Source organism: Ictidomys tridecemlineatus, unplaced genomic scaffold (genome assembly GCF_052094955.1).
Source record: "Ictidomys tridecemlineatus isolate mIctTri1 unplaced genomic scaffold, mIctTri1.hap1 Scaffold_4737, whole genome shotgun sequence".
NCBI classification, from domain to species: Eukaryota; Metazoa; Chordata; class Mammalia; order Rodentia; family Sciuridae; genus Ictidomys; species Ictidomys tridecemlineatus.
Genome location: NW_027523077.1, coordinates 13,836 through 32,927, shown reverse-complemented (window position 1 = coordinate 32,927; position 19,092 = coordinate 13,836). Strand labels below are relative to the sequence as shown.

General features: G+C 38.9%; 1 long non-coding RNA gene across 6 annotated transcripts in view; it reads left to right on the top strand.

Annotated features, from left to right (window-relative positions):
* The window catches only part of LOC144373739 (uncharacterized), a 39,425-nt gene extending 23,470 nt beyond the window's left edge, over positions 1-15,955 (top strand). For 2 of the 6 annotated variants that reach the window (XR_013433297.1, XR_013433302.1), the window contains exons 2-4: positions 11,332-11,446; positions 12,234-12,387; positions 15,759-15,952. This is a non-coding gene — a long non-coding RNA (uncharacterized LOC144373739). Of the gene's footprint in view, positions 1-2,155; positions 2,226-9,458; positions 9,631-11,331; positions 11,447-12,233; positions 12,388-15,614; positions 15,712-15,758 lie in introns of those variants that run through there. The other 4 variants (XR_013433299.1, XR_013433300.1, XR_013433301.1 and 1 more) reach the window with 4 other exon arrangements.
* Positions 15,956-19,092: the final 3,137 nt, after the last annotated feature.

The window sequence follows — 19,092 nt, the reverse complement described above, 5'->3', positions numbered from 1 at the left end:
AAAATCTTATCATGTGGACATTTTGGAGAATGTGACCAGTACTCTGCATTTAAATGTGCCCCATCTTAAAATGTAGTCATCATGAAATTAATACATTAAGGCATGGTCACAATCCAGGAAAAGACTTGAAGGTAATATGAGTCTCCCCATAATTAGTAACCTAATTAAATGCTAGATAGCTTCAGCTTTACAATAATGTACCATGCTTCTGAACAAAGATAACACCACCACTGAAACTGTATACTTGTAACACTAGTACATTTTTAATTAGTGGCAGGGTACGTGTGTGTGCTCATTTTTGTTTCATCTTTGGACTTTGCACAGCTGTTTCCATTGTGCATTCATTTGGACTATATCCAGTGAGGACAGTCACTGATTTGGCTTGGTTTTTTCAGAATTTGGGATGATTCAAACTGGTTTGAATCAAAGTTACCTTTTTGCTATGGAAAAGGCAACTTTGGGGGGTATTTAATATATAAAACTGGTTTAATCTACTCAAGAAGAAGAGAAAATCTGTTTTACCTTAATAGCTCACATGGAAAATTATACCACCAAATGCAGATGAGTTTATTGAAGACGGTCCATCAGATTTGGCATCTCTTGGTTGAATAATTTGAGTTGTATGTACACTTAAAAGTAATACAGCTGAATTTCTTTTAATATATATTATTGCTCAATTCTTTGATGGTAAAAATGCCTTAGAATTGGAGTGCATCAGTTTCAATATTAGTGTAGGCTTTTTTTCTTTCTTTCTTTCTTTAGTTGTACATAATACCTTTATTTTATTTATTTATTTTTGTGTGGTGCTAAGGATCGAAACCAGGGCCTCACATGTACTAGGCGGGCGCTCTACCGCTAAGCCACAACCCCAGCTCCTAGTGTAGGCTTTTGAGTTAGAGGCACCTGACTTTGAATCCAGCTTGTTCACTCACTTCCTTTATGAGCTTGGGCAAGTTACTTAATCTCTCTGAGATTGTCTAGAAGAGAGCATGTGGAAGCTTCAGAACATTGTCCTAAAAACATTTTTGGTTTTTAGTTCTTATGTGATTATTAGGACTTAAGTATTTATTGATTTGATTTTTTAAGAGAGCACAAGGAAAAGTTAATTCTGGTTGGAAAAGTTTAAAAGAAATAACTGGACTTGTTTAATCTGAGGGAGAGAAGACAGGATGTTCCAGAGATAGGGCTAGAGGAAGAGAAGAGAAAAGAAGACAGGATTATACCTCAACTTTTCTAGTGGATATGATAGGATTTTCTTTAAGAACAGTTTCAGTGAGGTCTGACATAAACTGCACATGTTTAAAATGTATAGTTTGATAAGTTTATATACAATCTAAAACCATCACCATCGTCAAGATAGTGAACATATCCTTCACCCTTTGTAGTCCTTACACAGCCACTCCATTGCTGGCATTGGCTGTTCCGGGTTCTGTCACTCTAAGTTAATTTGCACTTCTTTGTATTTCATGTAAATTAAATCATACAGTACGTGTTCTATTTTGTCTGACTTTTTCACTCAGCCTAATTATTTTGAGATTCAGCCATTTGTTACACGTACCCATGAATTTTTTTTCCTTTTTATCATCAAATAGAATTCCATCATATTGATCTACCATATATTTATTTATGTACGCAACTGTTTATTTATGTACTCAACCATTTTAGACATTTATCTTGTATCCAATTTGGGACCATTATAAATGAGTTGCTATGAAGATTTCATGTACAAGTCATATTCTAGACGTGCTTTCATTTCTCTAGAGTAAACATACAGAAGTGGAATGGGTGAACTATATGGTTGGTGTATGTTTAACTTTAAGAAATTGAACAATGTGTTTTCCAAGGTGATTGTATTATTTTACATTCCCACCAACAGAGTATGAGAGTTCCAGTTGTTCCATGTCCTAGCCAACACTTCGTGTGCTCGATGTTTTTCATTTTAGCCTTTCTAGTGAGTATGTAGTTATGTCTACTTGGGGTATTAATTTGAACTTCCCAAACAACTGGGGATCTTGAGCATCTTTTACATGTGTTTATGTGCCATCCATATATATTCTTTGTTGAAGTGTCTGTTCAGAGCTTTGACCCATTTTTTTTAAAGAGAGAGTGAGAGAGGAGAGAGAGAGAGAGAGAATTTTTACTATTTATTTTTCAGTTCTCGGTGGACACAACATCTTTGTTGGTATGTGGTGCTGAGGATTGAACCCGGGCCGCACGCATGCCAGGTGAGCATGCTACTGCTTGAACCACATCCCCAGCCCCTGACCCATTTTTTTTAACTGGGTTGTTTGTTTTGTTATTTCGAGTGTATTCTGGGACCAAGTCTTTTAGGCATAGATTCATTTATTTCTCTGGCATGTAGAACCAGAAAAACAAAATTAAATTATAGCAAGAAGGAGTCTACTTACACAGAAGGAAGTACTTTTTGACTGTGGCAGTCTAAACATGGGCATGGGTCAACCAAAGGAGGATGTAAAACTTTCCCTGGACTTATTTTAAAAAGGGCTGGCTGTAGTCTATTTGGGATACTGTAGGCATGCAGAAGTATGACTCAGTTTACCTAACTGAAGTTTTCATTTGAGAGAAGATATCTTCCCTGGGATGGGTCTCTTGCTAACATCTTAGTATCCCTTGCTCTTTTGTGCTATTTTTTCCAGGCAAAAAAAAAGTGCAATTTCTTGGGATTTTTCAAGGCTTTTCCTGTACTTTATAATTTTTAAAAAGTCATTCTTTCTGATTTTAGCTTGAAGTGTTGCTACGAAATATGAGGAAGGTCATTCGGGGCATTAATTAACTTCAGCAAAAACAATTGCAATCTCTACAGAGCAATCATATTAAAAGAAATGCTCAAATTTCTCTCATCCAGCAGTAGCACCAATCATTGTTTTTGCTGATGGTATTGGACAGATTAATTCAACTCTCTGTAGAGGTAAAATAATTAACTAAATTCTAGAGAGGAGGTTTTCTGTGATTAAAGGACTTGGGTTGTTGTGGCCCTTGGATGGGAAGAGTCAGGGGTGCTTTAATGACAGGATTTCAGTAGAGCTAATGAAAGATTTTCCTGTATGTAGAAAACACTGGTCATTTGTTCTCCAACTCCACAGATTGCCCAAACTGGAGGATGTTGGCTCCAACTATAAGGAGATTGAGTATGGTTAGTGTTAGGCATAAAATTTTTATTATCAGCATCAATATTATTATGAGATTAAGCAATGGAACAAGTCAAGAGAGACCATGAAGATATGTGAGAATAATAATAAAAAAAAAGATAGCCATCTGCCTGGACTGTTTAAATGCCCATTGATTTATAGGATCTTGTTATTGAAGGAAACTGTAGAGATCACTTCTCCTAAAATAACCTTTTACAGAAGGGAATATGAGAGGACATTATGTAACTTGCCTCTGGCTACATTGTTAGATACTAATATTTTAATTTTAAGATGTTGCAAAAGTAATCTCACTTAAAAGAGACACAAAGGAAACCATGTGTTTCTGCTTCATGAGAAGGTTTCACATGACCAAAATAGTCCCTTAAAGCTGATGACTTATTATTTTTTCCTAAGCCCATGAAGATTCTGACCTATGTTTATCTTTGCTTGTCATTAAAAATATTAAAGATTTTTATTCAGGCATTTTGAACTTCTCTCTAAATAAATATGATACTTCAAGTGATTGAAGGGTAATTTGACCTGAAGTGATCAATGATGATAGAGGACAGCAGGGGACATTGCCAAATCCTTTGTGGAACCTAGCCCAGTATGATATGGGTTCTATATTTTGAAGAAAGATTACAATTTGATGGATGCCTTTGGCTCAAAGTCCTGTGACTGATTTGCCTTTTAAAAGGTAGTACTTTATAAAGCTGTAAGACTTTGTTTTGTTAAAGACTAATTGGATTGGTAGAAAACATATTTAGGCTGTCAATTCATTGTGAATGGGGTCTGCAAATACGAATTCTAACCATTGGAATTAGTGGGCTAAATTGCTTGTAAAGGATTCCACATCCACAGTCATGACAGAAAGAAATCAGTATAAGGCCTTTTATTTGGTTGTGGTTATGTTCTATTTGGACTCATCATTTTGTACATGTTCCCACTAAAGTGAAAAACCAACATATATTTATATAATGTTGTGTACTTGTTGTATTGGGTTTATCTGAGTATAAAAGTGGGATAAAATACTTAAAAGTATCACCCCATGATAACCAATGGATTTATTTTCAAAATTGCATTTGTTGTTGTCTAGGCAAAAAATGATGAAAAATTTAAATGAAACATAATTTTCATACTTCATCTCTGTTTTGATAAGAATAAGTAATAAGGGATTAATATACAGAAATTATGCATCCTTTCATTTATTTAAGAAATATTTGACACAGTGGGCATCATGCTAGGCACATGCCTATAATCTCAGGATCTCTGGAGGTTGAGGTGGGAAGTTCACAAGTACAAGGCCAACCTGGGCTATTTGGTGAGATCTTGTCTCAAAATATAAAGTAAAAAGGAGCAGGGGAGTAGCTCAGAGGTAAGACATACCTGGGTTCAATCTCCCTTACTGCAAAACAACAATAACAACACAACAAAAAGTGTTGGGGATGCAGCTCAGTGGTAGAGTGCCCCTGGGTTCAATTCCCAATTCTGCACAAAGAAAAAGGAAGAAGAAGGAGGAGAAGGAATGTTAGTAATTCCGATTTTCTGTGTGTGGGGTGGGTACTGGGGGTTGAAACCAGAGCCTTGGCATACTAGGCAAGTGCTCTTCCACTGAGCTTGAGACAGGTTTCTCTATGTTCCCTCAGCTGCTCTTGAATTTGCTAACCTCCTGCATAATTCTCCTGAATAGATAGGATTACAGGTATGTTTCACTATACCTGGTTGTAATTCTGTTTTGTGGCTTTTTATCCAGCCCCCATACTGGGGATTAAACCCATGGCCTTGCACATACTAGGCAAGTGCTCTACCTCCTGAGCTACACCCCCAGTCCCTGGCTGTAATTCTAAATAATTAAAACACATTCTTCCAAAAGCTTTTAAAAATAACTACCACACTGTAAACCTTTCCCTTTCTTTGGTGGAAAAATTCCCTTACTTTATTTTCTTGCACTAAAAGGAATGGCATGAATGCTAGCAGCCATTATCTCTGTGACCTTGTGTCCTTGCCACATTATGTGGCTGAGTGCTGTGCCCAGTTCTTGCTACATTATGTATAACCATAGAAATGTGAAGTTGTGTTGCAATTGTGTACAATGAATCCAAATGCATTCTTCTGTCATATATATCCAATTAAAATAAATTAATTAATTTTTAAAAAAGAGAGAGATATATCAAGGTGATGGAAACCACTCCCCAGCTCCTGGCAGCTCCCATTTTCATAGCCTAGAATTTATATTCTGTGGCAGATCAGCCTGGACAAAAGCCTTGGTAACTGAGAGCCAGAGTCAAGGTGGCCTCAAAATCATGCATCTGCTAAGGCCCAGGCTGCTGTTTAGCTTGTCCCGATTGGTCATGCACTGAAGTTTTAAAATATTCTATCATGGCTTATTATTGTCAGCATAAAATGTCACTGCCATAAAAGTATACTTTAGAAAGGTTTTAACATGATGAAGAGTCTTAATTTTTAAAGAGCAGTATTACTTTTGAGCTACTTGGTAGGTCCAGAGATTTACACTAAACATTCTACCTCAAAAGCATAATAGTTTTTTTTTGTTTTGTTTTGTTTTTTAATATTTATTTTTTTAGGTGTAGATGGACACAACACAATGCCTTTATTTTTATGTGGTGCTGGGGATCGAACCCAGGTCCCGCCTGTGCTAGGCAAACGCTCTACCACTGAGACACAATCCCAGCCCCAAAAGCATAATAATTTTTGCTTTATTTTGTTTGTTAGATCTAGAAGGCTTTCCACCCAGGCTTCTGGAGATGTACAGTTTTTAGCTCAGTACTCTCTACTGTTCTTACTTTCCCCTTAATACCCAAATGAAGGACTTTAGAAAATCAAACTTGAAAAGTTCTGAACCCACTGCTTTTCTAAGAAATATATTTAAATAAAGAAATTCATGAGCTGTGCAGAGTGCACAATTACAGTAAATGCAACTTTTTTGAGTTACAGGAAAGGAGCAATTAGTTCAGGTGGTGGTAGATCTTTTGATGACTTGAAAATGGGTCTAGGAAGGACAAGTAGAGAATCTGGCAACCTTGACCATTGCTGTATTCTCCAAGAATGCAGAGAATGGTTTTAGGGATGCCTGGAATTGCAACATGGTTAATAGTACCAAAACACAGAGAATGACTGCCTTTTCACATTCACTAGATACAAACTTATTTTTTTTAGTATTTCTCTTTTTTATACATGTATATGTATATACACATGCTTTTAAAAGCACAGAGTTCTCTGAACCCAGAGAATAGTCAGTAGGTGCCAAAGAAACCCCAGCTTCCTGCCCCTTGTTGCAGCTCATTTGGTGAGGAGGGAGAAGGGTAGGTGTAGTAAGCATGAAGAGCCTCTTTGGTACAGGCAGGGCTGTTTCCTGGACAGTTGTTGAGACAGAACATTGGAGAAAAATAGAGAGAGTGTATATATGTTAATGGAGGTTTTAAGTTTTCACATTATTCCACTTACTAGATTTGATAATAGCTACCACTTTTTGATCACTGTCTGATAGGCATTGTGTTTTACATGCTTTATCTCATTTAATTTTTACAAGGCCCTATGTGGTATATGAAGAATTTAGAAAGTTTACTCGCTTGTACAGGGTCACACAGTAGTAAGTGGTAGGACTTGGATTTAAACTTAGGTATGCTGGATTCCAGAACATGTTCTTGACTCCTGTCCTGTGTGCTCTATGAAGATCCTGTTTCTGCTCTCAAGATCATTTCATTCTAGTAGACATGATGGCCCGAGGGATACTGTGGGAAAGGTAGATGAGTCCTCCCCTGCTCTGAAAGCCAACTGTTCAAGTGCAGTACCTGCACAGTGATTGACTCTGAGGTCATTCCTTAGCAGAGTTCAGATGAGATGTTTCCCAAGGATGCAAGGGTGAAAGGACATTCATTGCAAGTGTTCAGGGAATTACAGATTAAATGGTAGTTGGCTTGACAAAATAAATATAGGAAGAAAGTTTTTTTTAAAAAACAAACAAAAACCAAAATGAGCAGTATGACCAGGAGGCTGCTTAGTCTTACCCTACCTTCAGCAAAAGGGTAATCCCAATTGTGGGTTGCCAGTGGGTGACCATTTTCCAAAACCAGGCAGCCATACCATATGAGAAATATTAATGGTCAGGCATTTGAATTCCCTCAGTAGGTATCGTGAGGATAGTCAGACACAGCTTATTTGAACTCAGCTCAGCTCCCAAAGTGCTAACTTTGATTAAGTCGGGGCTCCTGTCCATCATCATCTGAACTTTGGGGACCTCTACTATATAGAGAGTATAGCCTAAAAATCAAAGCTCAGCACTGGAGGTAGGGTCTTGGATTAAGGAGGAACCAGGGGAGCATTAATAATTATGTTAGTGAGGAAGAGTCGAAGAGGATATTGGCTAGAGCCTGAAACCAACTAAGACTTTCAAAGACTGAGGTTGCTGTGGGTACTTAGCGGATCTCCCTATAGGTTGGGTGGGCAGAAACACTTTTGGTGCTCTGCAGCCACTTAACCTTTGAATTCTTTAGGAAAGGAACAATTCAAAGGGTGAATGTACAAGGGGAAACACCTTATAAGTACTCCGCTGCGCCCTGTGAAAGGGGAAATTAGAATGGTATCGGCAGAATAGTTCTCCTGTGCTCAGAATACTGCATTCTAAACTTGCCTGGTATCTGAAGTGTTAGGTACAAAGGTTGGAAGGATGATATATACCTTGGTACTCTCTCCTCCAGAAAGCCATTCCAACTCTCTCTCCCACTTCCCTTTGTTATCCTTCTCCATAGCATGTGTGTCTCTGTGGGTACCACAGATTTGTGACCAGCATGTATTCCCTGAGCTAGTGGTTCCCCATGAGCAGTGTCCTAATTCCATTTTTATATCACATGAAATAGAGCACACACCTGACTGCCACACTGTGTGGCCATCCAGTGTGTGCCAAAGAATCTGGGGATTCTTGACCTGGATAAACTATATGGGAAAGTGTGTGTGTGTGTGTGTGTGTGTGTGTGTGTGTGTGTGTGTGTGTGTGTACATATACATGTTCATAAGTCTCTCTTTTGAGGAAGTCCATAGTTTATATTAGGCTCCAGTGTGTTTTCATAATCCTGAAAATGTTTATAAAAAAATGAACTTATTTGGAGATTTTCCATATTCTTGTAAATGAATGTGTGTGTATGTGTTTGGGAAGGTGGATTGAACTCAGGGGCACTCGACCACTGAGTCACATCCCCAGCCCTATTTTGTATTTTATTTAGAGACAGGGTCTCACTGAGTTGCTTAGTCCCTTGCTGTTGATGAGGCTGGCTTTGAACTTGGATCCTCCTGCCTCAGCCTCCCAAGCTGCTGGGATTATAGATGAGTGCCACTGCCCCTGGCATGAGCGTGTGTTTTTATATCTGGTAGATACTTTTATGCTTCCTTAACTTCCTGTTGTGAACAACAGCTTAGGGTAGACAAGGAACTCTCCCTTGGAGCCATGGATCACAATTCTGTCCTGGGCACTGCTGCTTACACATCCTGGCAGGGGGTCTACCTAACCTTCCTGAGTTTTATTTTATTTTTCACCTGTTAATTCCCTCTTGTCCTACAGGAATGTTGCATAGTAAAGAGATTACAGGTATACAGGCATCTCATAAACTGCCAAGAACTATACAATTGCAGAATACAAGTATTGTAATTAAAAATACATCATTTTTCTTGTCACACAATGCCAGGATAACAAATATGTGATTAAAATGAACATTGGGCCAGGTGTGGTTGCACAGGCCTGTGTTCCCGGCTAGAGGCAAGAGGATCACTTGAGCCCAGAAGGTCAAGGCCAAACTGGGCAACATAGCAAAACCACATCTTAAATAAATACATAAAGTGAACATGGAATGAATTTATTGGAGTGAGAGACTAGAAGTTGAAAGGCATTAGTATCTGCATGTCTTGTAGGCTTTGTAGATGCCCAGAACGGTCTTAGAGTACACACAGGGCTATTGAGGAAATGATTTTCAGACAATGATAAAAGTTTATAAGACCTTCAAGACCTCAATTTGTTTGCTTTACTTTACAGAAGAAGTGGAGTCTGGGAGATGGAGGGTATTCTTTTTTTCAGAAAGGCTGTAGATGGGCAGGGGATATAGCTCAGTGGCACTTGCCTGGCAGGTGTGAGGTCCTGAGTTCAACCCCCAGCAGTGCACAAACAGAGGCTGGAAACTCTTCTTCATCATTGTTAATAGAGGACAAAGAAAGAACCTGTTTGTCTTCATGTCATCAGTTTATTATCATATCTTTTTAAAACAGTGTAGAATTACGCCATGATTTTAAATCTCTCTTTAGGGCTACCTAGAGGCCAGCAGTTCAGCAGTGTGAGCACTTGGCAAGCCATGGGCACAGTGCATCGAAACAATTTTGTGTTTCCAAAGCACCTTCTTGGAGCGCTTCCTGGAGAGCACATCAAAGGGCTGGATGTAGATTACTGCACGCCTCTCAACTGGACTGAGACTCAGAGGTTACTGGGACTTGCCAACTCAAAAAACTCAGTGTCCAAAGCAAGAGTGAAAACCCAGATGTTCCAATTTTTTATCCTGGTAGTCACTAGGTTCTAAATTTTCTCACTACTCCAGCTCCCTCCTCTCAATAGCTTGCAAAATGGTAACCTGGAAATGTGTTTTTGCTTAGTGTATATATATATGTAAATCCAACTATCATCTAACCTTCCATTTAAACAATTTGTACTAGAAGGAAATTTTAAATTACATTTAATCATTGCTTTATAATTAATGTCATTTAATTAAATATTACTTTAAAAATGGCTTCTTTCTTCTTTGGCAATTACATTACCTTTTGAGCAGTTCTGTTTTGCTTTTTAACCTGGTTATGGGGTTTAGAGAGTACCCTAGTATAGGGTATCTGAAAGCAGAAAGTTCTGGCACTTTTCCCACTTTCCATTCTTTCTCCTGTATGGATGCCAGATTCCTTTGGGAAATCATTTGCAAAAGGTCAGGAGCAAAAGGAGGGGCATTCTTGAGTGTAGGGTTACTGCTAATTGGAAACTAAACATCTGTAACCATGTCAGAGTTATTTGTATTTGAAAGGAAACATTTATATATAAGAGCCCTTTCGGTAACATAAAACACACTATAACACAGAGTGTGTGCATTGGAGGGGTGGCGATGGGGTGAGGAAGGACAGCCAGGGAAGCTTCTGACAAATGACTGTGCTGTGCTGAGTGAGGTCACTTGCTAATTAAATCTCAAAGCATTTTCAAAGTATTTTCTTTTCTTTGTCAAATGAAGTTTTCTTCCCTCATATGCCAAAGCAAACATTTTACTGTGTTTGCCATTTACAAATGAAACATTTCACCATTTTAATGGAAAAATAAGGAGAAAATGGGTGTGTGTTCAGAACCTAGTCAAAGACCAGTGGGAACTCTCTAGTTTCCTTCTAGAACCTTAGCTCTCAGCGTCTTCCCATGGTATGATGTGAGACTGGTTCTTCCCTTCCCTGAAACTGTGTGCCCATAGGCTTCCTGATACACCTACCCTTTCAGGAAAAAAAATCAAACTGTTTTCCACCTGTGCCTTTTTCTCCTTTCTTCCTAGTTTCTTCTTAGAATAAAATTTCTTGAGAATTCCTTTGAAGAAAGTCGAGAATCTACCCCTTTCCCCCGTAGAGTCTAACACCTTCTGTTTTTTCCCACCCTTGCCCTTGGCATCTAAGACATTTCTGTAATTTTTTTAAAATTGGATGAAAGATCACAAAGTCGAGAGAACTTACTTAAGCTAGGACCTATCATATTGTATGAGCTACAACTGCAGCCCCCAGACCTCTTATTTTTGGAGCTGTTTTCTGAAAGAACTTGTGTCCTTATTCACAGACTGTTTGAAGCAAAATCCAATCAAGGTTTTCAAACAAATATTAAATGTCTTCGTGCAATTAACTTAAGCATCCTTTTCTTCTGCTTACCTCTCATTCTGTTATATTTGATAATTAAATTTTCCCAGTTCATGCAATGAAAGGTGAGGTAGCACTTTTGACCACTGTAGGGTGGTCAAAACCTGAAGTTTGGGGCAGAAATTTCAGTTTGAAGCATGAAACCAGTCAGTTGGACTGATTTCAGATTTTCAGTAGGACCCAGTCCTGCCTTGTGTGTTTTCTAGTTCCTTATTTGTGTGTTGCTGATCATGCTCCTTTTTTGTATGGTTTTCAGGTGGAGTTGGCATGAACTTAAAAGCAGCAGATACTGTTATTTTTTCTGACAGTGATTTTAATCCTCAAAATGACTTGCGGGCAGCTGCCAGAGCTCACTGAATTGGCCAGAACAAGTGAGTGAGTTAGTCATTGGCACCTTTCTGCTCTGTTGGCTTGCAGCTGTGGATTGGGGAGGAAGGTGGACCGTGTATTGCTGACAACAGTGCCACGTTGGAGTTAGAGTCCACTGGGTTTGAACCCCGTTGTGCTGCTGGCTTGTAGAGCAATGTTGGGGGATCAGTGGTCCCATGATCAGTTCAGACTCACTTTGTTGAAAAGAACAGTTAAATTCTAAAATGATTAGAAGAAACTTAGAATTTATTTAGTTCATGTTTCTCACGTTAGATCCTAATTCAGTTTAAAAATGAAGTTAAAGCCAGTGGGTGCACATGCCTGTAATCATTATCAGCATGGGAGACTCAAGCAGGAAGATCAAGTTTAAAGCCAACCTTGCAACTTACCTAAACCCTGTCTCAAAACTTTTTTTTTAAGGCTAGGATTATAACTTCATGGTAAAGCTCTCCTGGGTTGGGTTCCCAGTATCACAAAGAGGAAACAAAGTTGTGTTCAGCTACCCTTTGACTTGAGGTAACATGCCTGCCAGGGGTTATCCTGGCTACAGATGAAGGCCCAATAGTGGTCACTTCATCTTCCTTCCTCTTTCTATTTTGGAGAAAAGTACAGGAAGAAGTTGAGGCCAGATTTCTCTAACAAATGCTCAGGTCCCAATGAGCAGTGTCCTTTTCATTGTTCCCTGAATGTGGCATTTGGTTTTGCTTCCTTTTGGGTGTATTTTCCTGGCATGCTTTTTTCCCCAGCTTTGCAGACTTCTAACACTGCTCTCATTTGACTCCCGTACAGGGCTGTGAAAGTGATCCGGCTGATTGGCCGAGACACTGTGGAAGAAATAGTTTATAGGAAAGCAGCCTCCAAACTGCAGCTCACCAACACGATCATAGAAAGAGACCATTTTACTCTGGGAGCCCAGAAACCTTTGGCTGATCCTGACCTCCAGGTAAAATGTGTTCCTTTTAGAGTCTCATGATTTATAACCAGTACTATCTTTGGATGAGAATGCAAATAAAAAGGACCAGCATTAACCACCCATTGTTGCAAATTACACATTATTTTCATTGGCCTAATTCTTACCCTCTCAGTACCTAACTACATGCAAGGTGCCATACAAGCTAAAAATGAGGGTGGCATTTAAAGGCAGAGAAAATAGAATAAAAAGAATGAGCTTTGAACCATCTAACTTGGATTGAAATTCACATCTTATCCCTTACTGGATGTATGACTTTGAGCATGTAACTGAACATCAAGGATCTAATCTCTTTATGGCTTCTAAAGATGAGTGTGCCACGAGTTACCTCAGAGAGAATTTGTTTAAGTTCTTTTTTTTTCTTCCTTTTTTTTAAATCAGTGATGATTAGTTCCATAGCTCCTCCTTAATCCCAGATGCTTTGAGTAGTGACTTACAGTACTCATTCCATACTCAGAGATGAGTGAACAAGATTAGGAATTCAAAATTATGCCATAGGATATAGGGATGAAAGCACTAGAGTTAATTTGTTGAAGAAGGAAAAATTAGATGGGAGTCAATTGCTGGCTTAGAATATCCTAGAGAGCTCTCTTTTGGTAGGAGGTTTAGAGTTATTCCTTAGCAGCAGCCTTTGAGATAAAATTGAACCTATATTATAATATACCCCAAGTCCTTCTGAGGGATTAGATGCAGAGAGATCAACCCCTAGTATCTAGTATGATTCAAGCATGAAGAGAGTAATAAATGTCTGAGAAAAGGTAGTAGCTGTGGGAAAGTCTGCTGTAGGAAACTGCAGAGAAATGACAGGAGTTGGCTATTGTTTTGAGGCAGGCAGTGAGAGAGAGCAAGTTCCAAGATGGCTTTAAGCCTTTAAGCCTGAAAGATGAGAGTAGAAAGTAGGAAGACAGGGATAGAAATTAGAAAGATGAAGATAATGTAGGCTTTAGTCAACAGAATTTGTAGTAAAAATCAATATACATTATTGTTAGAGGGAGACTCAGAAAAGAAAGGAATTAGAAAAATTTGCAAGAAAAACCAGGCTTTAAAAGGATCAGCTTATCAAACAAAAAATTCAAGAGGTATATGAAAGGGAAAAATTACACAGTATTACAAGCAGAATCATCAAATTTACAACTAGCCCAAGCATGAGTTTAAAAATGGCAGTTTTCTCACATCTGTATCTTTACACATCAGCATTGCAGACAGGGAACGTGCTGTTTTTGTTAGGGAGTCACTCACCTGCAGGAAAGGGTCACAGATTTGGGGGTACTAGAACCCGAAAGAAGAACCCTAGGTTTTGTTTGTTTGCTTGACTTTAGTTTATCTTAGAGAGTAACTGGAGTCTTTGGCCTTTTGTGTTTTGAGTCTTCTGCATGCTCATCTGTCATGGTGGCCGGGCAGGCTGTGCATTTTATTTTCACACTATTGAAGAGGCAATTTCAAATGGAAGGTGAAAGCTTGAGAGAGAGGTGCGTGTACACTGTAGGTTTCTAAATATACTTCTTCACAGGACCTTGGGAGAGGAGCTCATCATGGGCTGTTGTGAAGGCACAGGCATCAGGAGTTATAGGAGATGCTTCCCCAGTGGAGGGAGCTCCAGGCATTCAGTCAGGGGTTTCCCTGTGGCATTGGCTGCTAGCACATCATTGTGAAATGCACAGGCAAAAGCTCTGCCATGGGACCAGATCCTGGGGCCAGTACAAACTATGGGCTGGTGGAGAGGACCTCGGTGGGACTTCCTGCCCAAGCCATGGCAAGAAATCACACTCTGGTTCTGTCTTGATTCTTTCCTCCCCACCAGACTGTGAGTTATTTATGGTTGCCAGGAACAAGGGTGATAACTCACTGCCTTGTCTCAAAATACAGCAGGACATTTTTTTAAGTTATTAAAAGAATCTAATAGTAAAAGACGTGGTTCTGGTTTGATAAATCTAAGCAGTATAGAGCAGTGAAGTCCTGAAAAAGGAAAGCAGGTTCCTTGTTTTAGAAGGAGAACACAACAGAAACAGAGAACAGATAAAGATGCGGTGAACACTTATTGAATGCGTACTGTGTGCTAAGCATTGTGTGACGTGCACTTTTTCCAGTTGTTTTAGAAGAAGAATAACAAAAAAATGAGATAGATGTTGTCTTTACCTCCATCTTAAGAAATTTTCCAAACATCAGATTCATGACTCTAATCCGAGCACTCTTTAACTTCCAACTACATGCTCTTAGTTACTATAATAAAGTGGTTTTCATTTAAAAAATGGGTAGTTCCTTAAAGACATGTTGTGAGTGAGCAGTAGCGAGGGAAGCCAGGAGACATAGTCCAAGGAGTGGAAGAGGGAAGGGTCCCAGTATGGACTGAGCCTCATCATAAATACTTGGCTTTCTTCTGTTTTGGGTACTAAATGCCAAAGCCATTTGGCTTGGTTATATATATATATAATGTACACCAAAGTTAAATATAAATATAACAGGTATGGTTTTGCTTAGTTTTTGTCATAGTTTTCATCTCGGGTATTTTCAAGCTAAAGTTTCCAAGTTACAGAATAGGCAATCTAGAGATAATTAACCAAATCTAAAAGGGCAAAATGAAAATGAAGTCCCATGATGTGGATCCCAATTGGTTCAGAATTCCTAAGAGATAGTACTTAGGGAGGTGGAGAGTTGCAAGTAGCAAATGAAAGCCAGGTAACACTATCTAAGAGTCTGGTTCCTGTAGCCATAGAAAGTAGGCTGAGTATATCCCCTAGGAGTATATCCTGCAAGAGGGCAGGATGGGGAGTGCTGCAGGACTATCCAGGGAGATTGAAATTGAGAAAGGGCTTTTGGGTCTGGTGATCAGGGTGGTTATGGTTTTGCCAAAGTGGATCCCATAAACCACTGTAGTAGCAAAGCGGCTTGGCAAGGACAGGTGGCAGCTCATGGTGAGATGAGGTATTCAGTGGCACCTTCTCTTTATAAGAGTTTGGCAGTGGGAGAGGTAAGAAGGTAGCCAACAGGTTCTCTGAGTTCTCTCAGGACTGCTGGAAGTGCCTGTAAAAAATGCTGGTGAGAAGTGCTATAGAAGATGCTGGAATCATTTTATCTGCCCCCACTCCTCAAAAAAATTGGAGGCCCAAATTTTTTTTGGTATTGTAAATAATTGTCAAAGTCAACATCTCTGATCATCATTTATCACCTCTCTGCTTATTCCTCATCCAACTTCAAAACAGCCTGGCAGGTGTCATTTGTGATGGAAGAGAAGAAAGTCCATCAGGGAAAGAATTACCTGGTATCATTTAGACACTTAGCAAGTCACACATCCTCATCTGTGTTTTCATGAGAACTAACTGGATCTCTCGTTTTCTTCATTCAAGTTGAGTGACATACTGAAATTTGGCTTGGATAAACTGCTGTCCTCTGAGGGGAGCACCCTGGAGGAGGTAGACCTGGAGTCCATCCTGGGAGAGACAGAGAATAGCCAGTGGGCCTCTGATGCCCTGCCTGCAGCTGGAGGAGGGATCAGAGAACAGGAGGAAGGAAGTGAGTTGGGGTTAGGTGAGCCAGTGACTTCATCACCTCAAGGTAGGGTGTGAGTGAGATGTGTCCCCACAGGAAGTCCTGTGTCCTGCTCTGGGACCTTTCTTTCCTACCCAGCCCTGTAGTCATCTGATGACATTCTTAAGGCTTCCTGGTCCAAGAACTACCAGAGTAATCCTTGTTCCCTTGAAGCTGGACTTTGAATCCAAGTGATGATATTAATGTTTATGGTCCTGTCAGTCTCAAGGATTAAATTTGAACCTTTTCTCCCTTGACGCAGACATCTTCTCTGGAGTTTATTTGGTAAACCTCCTATCTTTATGGTGGTGCTTTGCACAGTGATTTCTCTTCTCAATAGTAGAATGTTTTTTAAATTGCAACTGATATTTATGGACATTTATTGTGTTCATCAACAGTACTGACTATGTCATGTGCTTTAGGTCGTTTAAGACCCATGAGGTGGGGGGCTGGGGTGGTGGCTCAGCGGTAGAGCACTCATCTCGCACGTGCAAGGGCCTGGGTTCAATCCTCAGCACCACATAAAAACAAAAGTAAAAATAAAGGCATTGTGTCCAACTTCAACTAAAAAAATACATATTAAAAAAAAAGACCCATGAGGTGTAGGAGATCATTTTTTCTTCCTTTTTCTTTTTTCTCAAATTTGGTGGCCCCCCCTTCTCTCTCTCTCTCTCTCTCTCTCTCTCTCTATATATATATATATATATATATATATATATATATATATATATATATATATATATATATATAATTTAGTTGTAGATAGACAGCATGCCCATATTTTATTTTTTTAATGTGGTGGCTAAGGATCGAGCCCAGTGCCTCACACATGCTGAGTAAGCACTCTGCCACTGAACTACAACCCTAGCCCCAATATTTATCTTTTTGTCCATTTTCTGTTCTGAAATATTTGAATTTCAGACTTGAAAGGGTTTTTTGTTTTTCCTCATGATTATTTTTAAAATGACTGTTCTCCTGTATCAGCAAGAGGGAGTCAATCTGGGCTGGTGTGAGAGGGTTTTACTGACCTTTTTTAAAAATTTTTATTCATATATGACAGCAGAAAGCATTATAATTCTTATACATATAGAGCACAATTTTTCATATCTCTGATTGTATACACAGTATATTCACACCCAGTTCCTGTATTCAAACCTGTACTTTGGATAATAATTATCACATTCCACCATCATTAATAACCTCATGCCTCCTCCCTTCCCCTCCAACCCCTCTGCCCTATCTAGAGCTTGTTGTTCCTCCCATCTCCCACTCTCTATCCCACTATGAATCAGCCTCCTTATATCAAATAAAACATTCAGCATTTGGTTTTTTGGGATTGGCTAACTTAGCATTATCTTTTCTAACTCCATCCATTTACCTGCAAATGCCATGATTTTATTTTCTTCTATTGCTGAGTAATATTCCATTGTATGTGTGTGTGTGTGTGTGTATGTGTGTATACATACACACACACATACACACACACACCCCACAGTTTTTAATCCATTCATCTATTGAAGGGCATCTAGGTTGGTCCCACAGTTTAGCTATTGTGAATTGTGCTGCTGTAAACATTGATGCATCTGTGTCCTGTAGTATACTGTTTTTAAGTCCTTTGGATATAGATTGAGGAGATGGACAGCTGGGTCAGATGGTGGTTCCATTCTCAATTTTCCAAGTTATCTCCATACTGCTTTCCATATTGGCTGCACCAATTTGCAGTCCTATTAGCAGTGTATGAGTGCCTTTTTCTCCCACATCCTCGCCAACACTTATTGTGGTTTGTATCCATAATAGCTGCCATTCTGACGAGTGAGATGAAATCTTAGAGTGGTTTTGATTTGCATTTCTCTAATAGCTAGTAATGATGAACATTTTTTCATCTATTTGTTGACTGATTGTATATTATCTTCTGAGAAGTGTCTGTTCAGGTCCTTGGCCCATTTATTGATTGGGTTATTTTTTTTTTTGGTGTTTAGCTTTTGAGGTTTTTTATATACCCTAGAGATTAGTGCTATATCTGATGTGTGAGGGGTAAAGATTTGCTCCCAAGATGTAGGCTTTCTATTCACCTCACAGATTGTTTCTTTTGCTGAGAAGAAAGAAACTTTTTAGTTTGAGTCCATCCCATTTATTGATTCTTGATTTTAATTCTGGCACCAAAAGAGTCTTATTAAGGAAGTTGGAGCCTAATCTCACATGATGGAGATTAGGGTCTACTTTTTCTTCTATTAAACGCAGAGTCTCTGGTTTTATTCCCAGGTCCTTGATCCATTTTGAGTTGAGTTTTGTGCATGGTGAGAGATAGGGGTTTAATTTCATTTTGTTGCATATGGATTTCCAGTTCTCCCAGCACCATTTGTTGAAGATGCTATCTTTTCTCTAGTGCATGTTTTTGGTACCTTTGTCTAATATAAGATAATTGTAGTTTTGTGGGTTAGTCTCTGTATCCTCTGTTGTGTACCATTGGTCTACCAGTCTGTTTTGGTGTCAATTCCATGCTGTTTTTGTTACTGTTGCTCTGTAGTATAGTTTAAGGTCTGATATAGTGATGCCCCCTGCTTCACTTTTCTTGCTAAGGATTGCTTTAGCTATTCTGGGTCTCTTATTTTTCCAGATGAATTTCATGATTGCTTTTTCTATTTCTATGAGGAATGCCATTGAGATTTTGATTGGAATTGCATTAAATCTATAAAGCGCTTTTGGTAGTATGGTCATTTTGATAATATTAATTCTGCCTATCCAAGAACAAGGTCAATCTTTCCAGAAATAGTAAATGAATTCAGCAAAGGAGCAGGATATAAATCAATACCCATAAATCAAAGGTATTTCTGTATATCAGTGACAAAGCCTCTGAGAAGGAAATGAGGAAAACTACTCCATTCACAATAACCTCAAAAAAAAAAAAATGATACTTGAGAATCAATGAAAGAAGTCAAAGATCTATACAATGAAAACTACAGAACCCTAAAGAGAGAAATCAAAGAAGATCTTAGAAGATGGAAAGATCTACACATTCCCTTCTTAAAAGGAATTTATATTCTTCAAGAACTTTTTCTTGTTCTCAGCTTGTTGTTTTAATCGTATCCTATTCCCATTTCAAGGATATAATATCCTCCCCGAGGACATTTATTATAGCTTTTTAAAATATAT